Raw genomic sequence first — 16,052 nt, 5'->3', positions numbered from 1 at the left:
ATGCATAGAGGCTTTACTAGAACTGAAACTCTTTCATAATTTCAATATATTGCTTCCCAACCTCTGGTGATTCCTCTTGCCAGCCTACTCCTAAAAATATTTCAGTCCCAGTAACTCTTTAGTCCCAGTAAAAAGATTCCTCTCACCTCCCCCTGCCCTTTGATATCCCAATTCCCCTCTTTTAACTGCTTACATTACATGGTTTCTCTTCCCCTCCTCTCCCTTCATTGAACTAATTTGGAAATGCCATAACCTTGGTTAAATCCAACTCTCACCATTCTGTTCCCACATACCTTACAGCTGAACAAAACTAGGCTCACTCTAAATCCCTCAAGAGGGCCCTTGCTGCTACCAGAACAGTTATGATCCACATATATTCACTCCCCCACACTCCAAGATGACCATGACACCTATTCTCTCTTCCCACCCTCTAATAACTCCTCACTCTTAAAGCCCTTGCTACTAACCTCACTGAGATAATTAAAGGATTCAGGAAGTCCTGGCACCATGACATCTGTGTACCTATGTCCATCTAGACTCAGGTAGAGTCTGTCTGCCTTCCTGTTGGCATCGATAAACCATCCATCTTCATAATCTTGTACATTAGATCTCACCCCTCTCACTTTAGCAAGTCACTATTTAACATTTCCTGTCACTTTCTCCTTTATCATCAAATTCTTGTTTCCTTCTGTCCCAAGTCCATCAGCATAGCTTGGGTGTGCATTTACTTTCTCTCAAATTAAAGCAACAACTTTTTAAATTTTCTTTCAGCTTCACTTTCTCTACCAGATACCATCTCACTTTGTTCTTCCCTCCTAACAAAATTTCTCAAGATTTCTCTAAACTGTCATTCATTGTACTCCAGCCCCACGGCTCTTGCTCTTTCTCAGGCATGCTCTTAACTTATGAGTCTCAACCTAGCAAGATTTTCTCCCAGAGAAAAGTCACTCACTTCCTTCCTATCTTTACACAGATGTTATCTTCTCAATGAGGTCTACAGCAATCACCTTATTTTAAGCTGCAGCATATGCCTGCCACTTGTTATTCCAGTTCCCCCTCACTGACTTTCTCTACCTTAACTTTAATAGCACTCATCACTTTTGGCATACTACATAATTTATGTATTACATTGTTTTGGGTATTTCTGCTTTGATTCAGTTTTTAAATCTATCTCCTTCTGCTAGAGTATAAACTCCACAGTGGAAAGGATAATTGTCTTGATCAATGATACATCCCAAGTACTTAAAATAGTTCCTAGTACATGAGAGACACTCAATAAATATGCGTTCAATAAATGGATAAACAAATCCAACAAAAATTTAGATATTAAAAAGATAAAATTATCAAATGCTGGAAGAAAATTGTGTGTTGAGTAAGGGGACGGTGGGTAGGGGACTTGTATAGAAAAGGCCTCTCTATTGTATCTCAAAACCCTAAATCCACAAAAAGATAAGTAATTTGAATATATTAAATTTTTTAAAGAAAAATTTTGCCCAACAAAGTACCTTAAGCTAAAACAAATCTCAAATCACAAAAAACAATTTGATCCTCATATCACAGATAATGGTTAATCCTTATAATTTATAAAGGTCTCCTAGAAATTAATAAGATAATCTTATTATTTTATAAAACCAATAGAAAAAATAGGTAAAGACTAGGAATATACAATTGATCAGTTCAGTTCAGTCCCTCAGTTGTATTCGACTCTTTGTAACCCCATGCACTGCAGCACACCAGGCTTCCCTATCTATCACCAACTCCTGGGGCTTGCTCAAACTCATGTCCATTGAGTTCATGATGCCATCCAACCATCTCATCCTCTGTGTCCCCTTCTCCTCCTGCCTTCAATCCTTCCCAGCATCAGGGTCTTTTCAAATGAGTCAGTTTTTCACATCAGGTGGCCAAAGTATTGGAGTTTCAGCTTCAGCATCAGTCCTTCCAATGAATATTCAGGACTGATGTCCTTTAGGATAGACTGATTGGATCTCCTTGCAGTCCAAGGGACTCTCAAGAGTCTTCTCTAACACCACAGTTCAAAAGCATCAATTCTTCAGTGCTCAGCTTTCTTTATGGTCCAACTCTTACATCCATACATGACTACTGGAAAAACCATAGCCTTGACTAGATGGACCTTTGTTGGCAAAGTAATGTCTCTGCTCTTCAATGTGCTGTCTAGGTTGGTCATAACTTTTCTCCCAAGGAGCAAGCATCTTTTAATTTCATGACTTCAGTCACCATATGCAGTGATTTTGGAGCCCAAGAAAACAAAGTCTGTCATTGTTTCCATTGTTTCCCCATTTATTTGGCATGAAGTGATAGGACTGGATGCCATGATCTTTGTTCTTTGAATGTTGAGTTTGAAGCCAGCTTTTTCATTCTCTTCTTTCATTTTCATCAAGAGGTTCTTCAGTTCCTCTCCACTTTCTGCCATAAGAGTGGCATCATCTGCATATCTGAGGTTATTGCTATTTCTCCCGGAAATCTTGATTCATGTATACAATTTATACAGGACTGGAAATAATAATGGTTTTTATCCATATGAAAATATGCCCAACTGCTCTCATAATACAAAGTAAAACTACCATGAGATAATATATTTATGAATCAGATTGATAAAATCCAAAAGCATTTTATAGATGTGCTTATACATTGCTGCTGAAAGTACAAATTGGTACAAGTTCTATGTAAGGCAATTTATCAAAATCTGACAAAATCACAAATGAATAGACCTTCTGAATTAATGATACCTCTCCTGGAATTTATTTTATATGAATCTGTTTGCATATTATGAGGTCTGTAAAAAATTATTCATTGTAATACACCATGAATTATTAAAATGCTGGAAAGTGTTCATCAGTAAGACTTTGGTTAAATAAATGATATCTCCACCAACTGAAATACTATTCAACTGTATAAAAGAATGTAAAACATTATATTTTGATGTGACAGAAACTCTAAGAAACAATGTTAAGTGAATACTGCATCAAGCAGAACAACAGTATCTTATGTTTAAAAAACAGACAATAAGAATATACATAAATACTGGTATTTGCTTACATGTATAAAAACAAACACTAGAATCACATCCAGTAAGTCCCCTACATATGAATCTTCAAGTTGAGAACTTTCAAAGATATGAACATGCATATGCTTCCAGCAAGAAACCCTCCCTCCTCCGGTCAGTAACTCGTCTTGCCTGTTTACTCAATGCTAGCCCCTGTATGCCAGTTGTTGTAGTGTACTACTATACTTTTCAAAGTACTGTATCATATGATTAAAAATGTTTTATTTTTTATTTTTTTTTTAATGTACTATTTAGGTGAAAAGTGGTGTAAACCTATCACAGTACACTATCAAATAGCCAGTTGTGTTAGTTGGGTGCCTAGGCTAACTTTGTTGGACTTATGAACAAACTGAATTTACAAATGCACTCTCAGAATGGAACTTGTTCATTTGTTGGGGACTTCCTCAGAAATTAACAAAAGTGTTACCTGTAGAATAAAGAGGTGAAAGTGTTAGTTGCTCAGTCATGTCTGACTCTTTGCAACCCCAAGGACTATAGTCCAACAAGCTCCTTTGTCCAAGGGACTTTCTAGGCAAGAAAACTAGAATGGGTTGCCATTCCTTTCTCTAGGGATTATTTGCAACCCAGGATTGAACTCAGGTGTCCAGCATTGCAGGCAGATTCTTAACCATCTGAGCCACCAAGGAAACTTTTCACTGTGTATCTTTCTGCACTCTGTATATTATTTTTGAACTATGATAATGTATTATCTATCCTAACAAACACATGTTAAAAATAGTTGCAGAAAAATAGCTCATAAGAAAATCATATCAATGCTACATCATTGAAATTCCAGCTAACTTACTTTTATAAACACCTTGACGAAACACTTTATATATACCAAATATGAAAACAGACGAAAAGAACATTTCTCCATTTTGACTACAGGATGAGTGTGGCGAGGGAAGAACAGAAACCGGTAAAGAATTCATTACTGTTATTTATTAGATACTGCAGGCCTGAAAACATGTCAGGAATCCAAATAAAACACGGCAAGAAGCAGTATTAGCATCAAAAACAACCACTGACAGTGAGCAATACCACTTGCAGAATGAATAAACAGGTGTATAGCCACTTAAAGTTTAATTTCCACATAATAGGAACAAACAGATAAATAAAAGAGAGGCCTTCCCACTGAGATCAAGAAAAATTGGACCACAGAGCAGCAGCACACCACTATTGTTAAAATAACAATCAAGATAGTGGGTGATGAAAACAGAAGGAAAACACAGAGACTGAAGGCAATCCGCCTGATATTTTGCATCTATTAATTCCTTTGTAAGTACAGTTCAAGGCCCTCAGATGAAGGAAGACTCTGATGCCAACACTCCCACCTTTGGGAACAAAAGTATCTTGTTCAAAGGTGGTGAGTACAAGTACAGACAAAGAGATTTCTCCCACTAATGGCTCTAACAATAGTCTGCACCAAAAACTGGGAGATCAAAGGGGTGTGACCAAATGAACTAAAAGTGTCATTGAAGACATATGTAAGAATGAATGGAATTGGGAGTATTCTACCTAAAAAAAAAGGGTAAGAAAAAAGGTGAGTAGAATCAGTATCAATAAGAACACATTATTTAATTACCAAGCATTTCAGACCTTGGGAATCAGAGAATTAAAAAAACAAAACAAAACAAAAAAACTCCCTCCAGAGAGCTTTGGAGATGGGACACGCACATTAAAACCAAGTTTATAAACTTGTTGCTTAAGAGTCAGTCCAGCACAGAAATATATTTTCTTATAGAATGCTACGTCAATACTAAATATGCTAGGCACTTCCATATAAAAATCTGGATTTTCAGTTTCTTTTCAAAACTGGGCCACAGAGGACTGCCAAACGTTGAGAGGAGGAAGTGTTTAAGGAACCCTGGGCTGTATTTTACACTGAGAACAGAGGAAACGCCATGTGAGAGAAACCACCAGCGGCCTGGCGCCTATAAAGCTTACAAGATGAAGCACAGTGCTGAAGGGTATATTAGACAGCTTGGGCAGCCATCACAAAATACCATGGGCTGAGTGGCTCAAATAACAGAAATTTTCCTACCATTCTGAAGGCTGCAAGTCCAAGAACAGGGTGCCAGCATGTTCAGGTTCTGGTAAGAGCTGTTTTCCTGCTTTGTGGAGAGCCCTTCTTGCTGTGAACACACATGGGGGACAGTCGGCTATCTCTCTCCTCTCTCTTCCTATGCTTATAAAGCCATTAATCCTATCGTGAGAGCCCCGAGACCCTCATGACCAAATCTAAGCCTACTTACCTCCCAAAGGCCCCACCTTCAACTGCAACCACATGGATAGCAGGGGTAAGGCTTCAACATAGGAATTTGTGTATGTGTGTGCATGCTCAGTCGTGTCCAACTCTTTGTGACCCCGTGGACCATAGCCTTCTAGGCTCCTCTGTCCATGGGATTTTCCAAGCAAGAACACTGGAGTGAATTGCCATTTTCCACTCCAGAGGATCTTCCCAACCCAGGGATTGAACCCAAGTCTCTTGAGTCTCCTGCATTCGCAGCAGATTCTTTACCACTGAGTCACCTGGGAAGCCCATGAATTTATGGGGGTGACACAAACATGTGGTCCATAAAAGGAGCAGAAGTAAACCATTTGCTGAGTAAGAAATTTGAAAGTTAATGGAAATGTGGTTAGAAGACATATGACATTTCAATTATCTCTTTCACTCTTTTGTATTTCAAATTCAGTGTAGTTAAAAATCTTTCTCCACACAGCATTTCCCTTGTGGTTTGGTGGTAAAGAATCTGCTTGCCAATGCAGGAGGTACAGGTTCGATCCCTGGTCCAGGAAGATCCCACAGGCCTCAGAGCAACTAAGGCCATGCACAGTTATTGAGTCTGTGCTCTAGAGCCTGGGTGTCAAAACTACTGAGTCCATGGACTGCAGCTACTGGAGCTCTCATGCCTAAAGCCCTGCTTCTCAACAAGAGAAGCCACCACAATGAGAAGCCCATGCACCACCAAGAAGACCCTGCTCATTACAACTAGAGAAAGCCTGCCCACAGCAATGAAGATCCACACAACCCAAAATAAATGAATAAATATTTTAGAAAATCTGTCTCCACTCAAAACTTCACTCTCTAATTTACAACTATTTTACCACCAAAAATCTCATCTTAAATTTCCAGAAAAGGAAATATATATTCCATTCCATACCAATTATGGACATAAAAGTCAATTTCACAAAGTACATAAGAAAATTGGTTCTGCTAATTTACATTTACCTTTCATTAAAAAATAAATATTTTTAGTGAGCAGAGACTTAGAATCTGGCCAATAATTTGATATATTAAATTAGTTAATTAATTTAGTGATGTTAAATAGTCAAATGAGGTCACAAGTTCTACTTTAAAATTAATTACCTGTGCACATTCTTCAACAATATGGAAGCCTTTCATTTATTTTTCAAAACAGCTGTTAAACTTAATTTTTAAAAACATGCTGCTAAAAATCATTTGCCCATGAAAGTCACCATATTTACACCTCTATTATCCTCCCTTTCAGCTTCTTTTGAAAGCAGGTGGCTTTTGTTTCATAATTAGTAAATACTAAAATAGATCATCAAAATGCAACTTTGTCAAGCTCCTAAAAGCTCCTACATCAGAATATGGTCCAATCTGTACTGGTAATAGAGCTGATACAAGGCTGCTCTGCCCAGAGATGGGGTCTCTCATAGCTTTGCAAACCTAATGTTCCCTTCACAGGTCTTTACTGTCCTCAGATCTAAAGCTGGGTTTGGAACCAGGGTTAGCTCTGATAAATGCAGGACAATCTTATCTTTGCTACATTAGGCCCAAAGAAGAATCATAACCTATGTGAAAGTGAAAGAAAGTGAAGTCACTCAGTCGTGTCCAACTTCGCGGCCCAGTGGACTGTAGCCTACCAGTCTCTATGGGATTCTCCAGGCAAGAATACTGGAGTGGGTTGCCATTTCCTTCTCCAGGGGATCTTCCCAACCCAGGGATCGAACCCAGGTCTCCCGCATTGCAGGCAGACACTTTAACCTCTGAGCTACCAGGGAAGCCCAGTCTATGTGAACCACTGTACAGATCTGAGAGTCACTTACTTGCCACAGCTCCACCACTAGCTCTTTGGCAACTTGATCTCTCTGAACTTCACTTGCCTAATCTTCAAATGATAAATCTTCACTTCCCAATAATAACGCCAGTCTCCTAGAATTATTATAAATTAAATTCTTAGTACAATGTCCAACAAAAAAGAAAGCACTTAAGGCAGGTCAAAAAGAGACAGATCACATGAATTTACTCTCTCTCCCTCCTAAAGCATACCATAATGGAGCTTTGTTTTAAGGCACAAAGCCGCAAGGACAAAGAGAACAGAGAAAAGTAAGAAAAGTTTAGAAGTCAGAAAAGTAAATGATAACTGACTAATGGGAACTTGACAGCAGACCCAGGAAGGCAAAAGGCAAAGCAGGCAATTAAGGAAGTGAAAAAGAACCCCATTTAAGATATATAACTGTGCCACATACCCACACCCCACCCCTGTCTGAGGCATAGGTGAAAATAAAGCCAAAACAAGAGGTCTAGTAAAAAGTCTTAAAGAACAGTTATCCCATCCACCATTATAAGACCAGATCACCCGGGTGATGGTTTCATCCCAGGGCACATTCACATCCTGAATGCTTGAGACTTCAGGCTGCTTACCCTTGTACTTCACAAAGGTGGAAAGTCAGGCTTAAAAATAACTTGTTAGACAGGCAATTAGACGAGCTTTCTCAGAAGAATATGATGTCTACCTTGAAAGATAGGGATCAAAACAAACAAATAAATGGAAAAGTCACCTCAGAAGAAATAAAAGTCACCAAAGCAGGGAGAAGAAATTTTCAAAATATTACTAAGACTATCAGAAATAAAATAAAAAATACTGCATCCATGGAAAAAGAGAACAGAATGCTATTTTTAAAAATGAGCATCAGGGAATAAAACAGAGCTTTCCAGTCTCCTGTGTAACACAGTAGGTAAAGACTGAGTACTCCCCTTGGTAAGGATTTCCAGAATCAGTAATCACACTTGAGTGTTTTGGGCTCCCACATCCAGATTTCACATCCTTTTTTTAAATGTATCCCCCCCAACTCCCTATTCTGATTTAGATCCCCCTTATCTGTACACTCAACACCCTGTGCATACATCTTTCATATCTCATACAGAATATACCCTAATTTCTGTTTGTTGTCTATCTTCCATATTCCAGTGCAAAGTTTCTCCAGGGAAGGGACTGGGTGTTCCCAACACATAGCATAGTGTCTGGCATATTAGTAGGTGTTCAATATTTGAGCAGATAAGTAATTGGATAGGGGAAATGTCATCACACCATTTTGGTATGTCCCCAAGACTGATCATTCCAAAAGCCCATTACCAGCTCTGCTGGACCCCCACAGTAAACCCAGATATGTCACTTGACTAGGGAAAGAACCAGAAAAATGTTTGAGAAGAGGAAGAAGGGATGAGTGGGATCTTCCCTTCAGTAAGGAAGGTCAATTGAACAAATAATATATAATTTATACAAAAAAAAAAAAAACCCCTCTATGGAGTACCTATGGAATTATGCTTCTGATCGAAAGGCAAATGCTCTATTACTATAGTTAAACTCCAAATATCCATTTATGTATTCTAAAATATGAACAGTGGTCATATTTGAAGTTATTTTCTTCTTTTTGCTCCTGTCTTTTCCAATGTTTTTACAGTGAACAGGTCAGTTCAGTTCAGTAGCTCAGTCCTGTCCAACTCTGCAACCCCATGGACTGCAGCACGCCAGGCTTCCCTGTCCATCACCAACTCCCGGAGCTTGCTCAAACTCACATCCATAAAGTTGGTGATGCCATCCAACCATCTCATCCTCTGTCATCCGCTTCTCTTACTGCCTTCAATCTTTCCCAGCATCAGAGTCTTTTCCAAAAGAGACCCAGGCATGCAAGCTACACAGATGATTCCAATATTCAGGCAGGTCTGACAATAGCCATTTACAGAACACAGGAAGGCTCATTAGAGCCTTAAGGCAAGAACTAGGACTCCACCCAGTAACTGCTTTCAGTGACTTTACTCATAACTTGTAAGTGGAAAAGTAACCATTAGTTCAGTAAGAGGGGTAGAAGACACATAAAGATACATAAAGAATAAGACTTCTCCTGGTGCCTGAGCAACATTAATCCGGATCCAAAGTATCTATTAAGTGAAGACAATGAGTAAGATAGGATTTATCAGGCTTATTTCAAGTTTATCTTGCTTTTCTGTATTTCTAACTGCTAAGGAGTAATTTCTTAGAGGATTAACTCCATTAAAAACCCACCCTCTTATCCTTTTTGCTAGCAATTCTCTCCAAAGTATATAAAAGCCTATTTCAGTTTTTAAGAAGCTAATCAAACGGATATTCAAGTTCATTTCCTTGGTGTCCTTGGCTAAGAGTTGACACTCAAATAAGGGCTTATAGCACATGCATTTGAGCTATTAGCCACGTCTGCTAACCATTTATCTTCCTTCTTTTTTCTCAACTCGAAAGCTAAAATTCTGTTAGCCTGTCACTTTATTTTTATTCACTAAAATATTACATTCAAATCACATCACTATTATATTAACGTAATAGATGAGCTCTGTAATTGAATGTGAATACTATCACTTTGCACCCTTCTAGAGTTATTAATTTCAGTGTATTCACTGTATTTTCGAATAGGGCTGCACAGTAAATAATACAACAGAAAGAGGCTTTAACCTATTCCCAAAGTCTACACAAGGATATAAAGCCAGTGGTGTATTAACTTAAAAAATAGATCAATCTTATCTTGCAAAGAGAAGATAAAAGGTAGTTCTGTCATTAAAGACAACCATGCTTGAGGCTGTAAACCATACTTGAGAATATAAAGAGAAGCCTGCAAGCATCTGTTAAATTTGGCTTTCCGTCCTTGAAGAAAATCTTCAACCTGATAGACATTTTAAAAACAAAAAAGCAGATTTAATCATCCAGGCATTTCCTCGTGTTAACTAGGCTGAGAAAGCATAAACCCAATAACAACAATAATTATAATATCATTTTACAGCACTTTACAAAGAGCTTTAATACACATGAAAGTGAAAATTAACTGAATTCTTAAGTATGGCCATTACACTATCCAGATATCCTAAGGCATGCAAGTGGAGAACGTAACAGTATTCATCAGAAGAGTAACACCATAGTGCCTCAAACCAGCAAGAAAATTCAGAGTGAGAATTAAACATCTGCAGAGCCATGAGAGGAAGACATTTGAATAATACAAAAATTAGCCTCAAGTTTTCGAGAAACAAACTCAGCATTATTTGCAAACCGTAGACAAACCTGGTTTAAAGGACTAGCAAGTCGATTTTCAACTCTTTGTACTCATGTTGGTCTGCACCCTCTGGACTTTCCACTGCAATCTGAAACTGGCTCCAGGCGATTTAAGAAAGATACAGACCAGTCCAGACGGGTGGCATGCATGCGCATGCTCAGTCGTGCCGGGCACTTGTCCACCCCGTGGACTGCAGGCGGCAGGTTAAAAGGCAAGGGGACTTACCTAAGAGGCTTGTCTTGGGTGGGGGTAAGATGGTAAGATCTCCCCACCCGTCTGGCAGAATCTTAAGTTTGTATAGAGGCTTTAATGGGGTTCAGTCAGGTACGAAGTCCAACAATACCTGACGGTCTCAACAACGTCTTACTCTCTCAGGGCTCCTTCCATGATATGGCTCGGGCTGTGGGAACGGAGGGGCTTCCCTGGTGGCTCAGCGGTAAAGAATCCACCTGCCAATGCAGGAGACCCAGGAGACGCTGGTTTGATCCCTGGGTATGGAAGAGGGCACGGCGATCCACTCCAGTGTTCTTGCCTGGAGAAGCCCATGGACAGAGGAGTCTGGCGGGCTACAATCCATATGGTCGCAAAGAGTCGGACACAACTGAAGCGACTGAGCACGCAGGCGTGGTAATGGAGGGCAAAACGTTCATTTCCAGGACAGGGGAGGGGTTCAGTTCAGTTCAGTTCAGTCGCTCAGTCGTGTCCGACTCTTTGCGACCCCATGAATCGCAACATGCCAGGCATCCCTGTCCATCACCAACTCCTGGCGTTTACTCAAACTCATGTCCATCGAGTCAGTGATGCCATCCAGCCATCTCATCCTCTGTCGTCCCCTTCTCCTCCTGCCCCCAATCCCTCCGGGGTTAGGAGCTTCCAATTGCCTGGATCCAGCTTACAGGTCAACAGGCGGTCACACCCTCTTGATGACCTCCCTCAGCACTTCATCGCTCATGACTGGCTCTTAAAATTTCACACCCCCGGGTCCCGTCCAATGTGCCCTTAGCAGTCAGCAAAGGGTTTCACTAGCAGGGAGATGGCTCATTTGGCGACTTTCAGGCTGCGTTGGAGGCAGATTCCACAGAAGCCATATGGGCACGTGCAAGATAAAACGCAGAAAAAGATAATGCTTCCCAAAATAAGTAACAGTGTTTTTCACCAAAAGGCCCATGATTATTTGAACCACTGATGTATTAAGCCCCCTAGGATGGGGGTGGGGGAGGTGGTCAGATCACATAGCTTTCACGTGTGTCCTCATGTGATTTAATAAAGATGATGTCTTATCAGACTCATTAGGTATGAACACACAACAACATTCTGTTCCTATAATGGCACAAGTGCCTCCTTTCCAGACAGTAATAACGTCCAAGGCCATCCAGTTTTGGAGGACAGTATTTTTCGTTAGAGACATTTCATTGTTCGGTAAAGACAGGCTTTGCTGACTATCATTTAAAGGTTTGCTGGGTGAATTCAGCGAAGGCTTTGTATGTGTGCTGTAACATCCTCAGGCCAGTGAAGGGAACAAAGACAGTGGCCAAGTGACTGTCACAGTGGAAAACAGAATGTGCTCATCTGGCCTAGAGGAGAAGGAGGGTGAACATTTTTGTTACTTTGGGGTGGGGGGGATTCTCCCCAGCCCCCAGAGAAGACCTGGATAGAGCACAGTGGCCCAACCACCCTGGTGGAAACCATGTCCAAAGATTTGTGCTCTCCAACAAACAGCTGGGTGTCACAACCAGTCAGAGCCAAACAGGTCACTACCCTTCCATGCGACGGCATGACTACACTGTTCTGGTGATATCCATCCCATATTCCTAGTACAATACTGTTGGTTCTGTCCAGAGTGATTCGTCTGTTCCCAGCATGGGGATGCCGGAGGTTCAAATGTCGATAACCCAGCGTAAGCCACAGGAAACTATTCTAAATCTGAGTGCTAGTCACCCCTGACTCTAGTGGTGGTATTTTTAGGACCCTTCTGGTCAGCAGTTTGATGGGTTGCCTGTGTAGTGTGACTGACAGAAAAAGAATACCCATGCCCAGAGTTTGAAATATTCGTGCCACAGGCCAGATCTCCGGATCACGTATCGGTAATGCCAGATGAATTAAGAATACTAGTCCTAGCTTGTTCTACCTTATGTACTGCGTTATGGCCTTCCAGTTCTCTCCCCAGAATGGCCATGCCACCACGGAAATCCTGATTAGCTAGAAAGGGGCCCCTTCCCACAATACCCAACAGTTGGATTGATTCCTTTGTTGGGCATATGAGTGGGCTCACTGTATAAAAGTATTTCCATTTTTTTGTTCATCCTGTGACCAGTAAACAGAGGAGCAGCGGACACCTAAGGGCAAAAGACAGATATTTAAGAGAAACCTTGATGTGGAAGTCTTTCTCTTTTAAGAATTACACATGTGGCCTGATCTTTAATGTGACTGCAGCTTTAAGAATTTGACCTGGTTGCACATACCATACATATTGGCCAAAGGAGGCAGCACTGTCAGGCATGTGGAGATGCGCTGAAGGTGGGATGTTCTAGATCAGGACCCTCCTTTTTCCCCATCTTTCAATGGTGCATGTTCTATTCCAGGTATAGCATGTTTCAGCAGGTCCAGCTTACAGTGGGACAACAGGATCTCAGTGCCCAACCCATACCTTTATAAATCACAGACACATCTAATTTAAATGGAAGCCCGGCTTGGGAGATGCCTAGAATTTTTATCCATTTCGTTAGTATTTTTCATTTGTCAAAGGTGATTTATCGCTCTGATCCCCAGTCCCACATATGCCCTTTCTTTACCAGGCAGTGTGAGGGATGGAGGCATCAAAACAGTAGGGAGTAAAAGTCTTCCCAAACCCCCATATCCACAAAGGCTTGTGCTGCATGCTCTTACAGATTGGATAGGCTTGCATCTTGTCAACCATAGTTTGTGGGACAATGCAGATTTTACCTGATCATATGACTACCAAAAACTTTATGGTAGTGCCTGGGCCTTTAGTTTTTGGAGAGTTCATCACCTAGCCTCTAGGTTGAGCACTTCTGTCTTTGCAAATGGCACGTTAAGATCTCCAGCGTCTTATCCTGCTCTCCCATCTTGTCTGCCAGCCTTACAGCTAGCAAAGTAGTGGGCATCCACACATGGTTCTCTAATAGCAGCCCCTCTTCCTGCTTTCTGACTTGGGCTTCAGCCTCTAGTCGGGCATTGGTGGCCAGCAACCAACCCACAGTACAGGCCAGCCCCCTGCACAGCCGTTGCTTTCCTTCTTTGCTGTGTTGTGCATCAGACACATGAAGTCCATACGCATCTAACATATGGGCCACCCCTTCTCACACAGAGGTCAGTGGCCAACTCTGGACTTCCCCGGCTGATGTCTCTTTCTCAAGGCTCACTTCTTTGGTCTCCCGATTGGCTCACCAATTGTTGGTTCATCAAATTTAGGAGCTCCCCAAGTGAAATCTGAAACTAGCCTCCTACACAGAGAGCAAGGAGAGACCAAAGCATCAGGAAGATCAACCCGAATTGGCAGGTGGCAGGTTCAATAAGCAAGGGAACTTGCATACAAGGCTGTTATTGGGTGGCAGAAAGCTGAGTGGATCTCCACACCTGTTTACCACTCTTATTTAAACTTAAAGTGAAACTTAAAGTGAAAGAAGAGAGTGAAAATGTTGGCTTAAAGCTCAACATTCAGAAAACTAAGATCATGGCATCTGGTTCCATCACTTCATGGCAAATAGATAAGGAAACAGTGGAAACAGTGGCTTGCTTTATTTTTCTGGTCTCCAAAATCACTGCAGATGGTGACTGCAGCCATGAAATTAAAAGACGCTTACTCCTTGGAAGGAAAGTTATGACCAACCTAGATGGCATATTAAAAAGGAGAGACATTACTTTGCCAACAAAGGTCTGTCTAGTCAAGGCTATGGTTTTTCCAGAAGTCATGTATGGATGTGAGAGTTGGACTATAAAGAAAGCTGAGCCCCGAAGAACTGATGCTTTTGAACTGTGGTGTTGGAGGAGACTCTTGAGAGTCCCTTGGACTGCAAGGAGATCCAACCAGTCCATCCTAAAGGACATCAGTCCTGGGTGTTCATTGGAAGGACTGATGCTGAAGCTGAAACTCTTGGCCACCTGATGCAAAGAGCTGACTCATTTGAAAAGACCCTGATGCTGGGAAAGATTAAAGGCAGGAGGAGAAGGGGCCAACAGAGGATGAGATGGTTTGATGGCATCACCAACTCAATGGACACGAGTTTGGGCAGACTCCAGGAGTTGGTGATGGACAGGGAGGCCTGGCATGCTGCGGTCCATGGGATCGCAAAGAGTTGGACATGTCTGAGCAACTGAACTGACTGACTGATGGGATAGAATGGGCAGAGCATACATTCCAAGGGCAGGAGAGAGTGCAGGGAGCCTCTGATTGCCCAGGTCCAGCAACAGTCAGTAAAGTCCTTTGAGTGACCTCCTCCAACAATTGTGAACTCCTTATGGTGAACAACGAGACTGCTTCCTCCTCTTTTTCTTAAAACGCAGCATGGTGCTAGATATGTAGAGGGAGCTCAAAAATATTAAGTGAATAAACTAACATTCTTTTTCTTTAAAAATTTCACTTTATTTTTTTCTCACTTTATTGAAGTATAGTTGACTTTTATTAAACCAACTAAGGTTTTTATATATAGTCAGTCTAGTACAGCATCAGTAACAATTCCCATATCACAACGCTTCTGAGTAAAACACAAGCAATGATTAGATAAAAACATGATGTCTAATTTTCCGTTTTCCTTTGACGTATAGAAAAAGAAAAGCTGCAGAACAGAGATGAAAGAAATGAAAAGCTTGGGTCCCTCCTTGATGCAAAGGCATCCAGATACAGTATGATCCATAATGACTTTGAGGAAGCTGAAAACTGAATGCTCTACAGCAGTATAAGAGGAGGAAGTACTGTTTTATGCAATCACATGGATTAATTTCAATACACATATAGACAGCAAAGGAATCTAGACCAATGAGGAGTCAGTTAGCCTCTTTTTGCTTATTTTCTGATCTCTAAAGGGGTTAATTATAATACCTACCAGAGAGGTTTTATGAAACTCCAGTTGTCTCTGGGGTATAGAAAGCACAAAATAAATGTGAATTGCCATCAAAATAATTAATATTATGGCTACGTGTATGGTGTTCCACTAGACTGTAGGAAGATAAAGGAAATTGGTTCCTGCCTAAAAGAAATTTACGATCCTATAGAAAAGATAAATAAGTGATTGGCATAACTACTATGTGCCTTGACTTACTAATGTCACCTCATGGATTTTGCAAATCAGAGATTATTCCCTAAAGTATAAACTCCATAAAAGCAGGGATTTTTGTCTGTATTGTTTACCCTTATACTTTCTGATATAGAGTGTCAGGTGTTCAGTACCTATTTGCTGAATGATTTAATTAATGATGCATATAAAACATTTAAACAATGCCTCGTACACGGCAAACACACAAACTTTAGCTATTATTAAGGCACTTAATATATAATATGATAATAAAATAAATAAATTATATAAAGTATGAAATATTGAGTCAAAAGAACCATACAAAAAATATGAAATTACTGATAGGAATGATTATTTCTATCTCAAAGGACCCGTGTGACAACAGAAACCTAGTTAAACAAATTGTGTAT

This window comes from Dama dama, chromosome 20 (assembly GCF_033118175.1).
Source record: "Dama dama isolate Ldn47 chromosome 20, ASM3311817v1, whole genome shotgun sequence".
Classification (NCBI taxonomy): Eukaryota; Metazoa; Chordata; class Mammalia; order Artiodactyla; family Cervidae; genus Dama; species Dama dama.
This window is presented reverse-complemented; position numbering follows the sequence as displayed.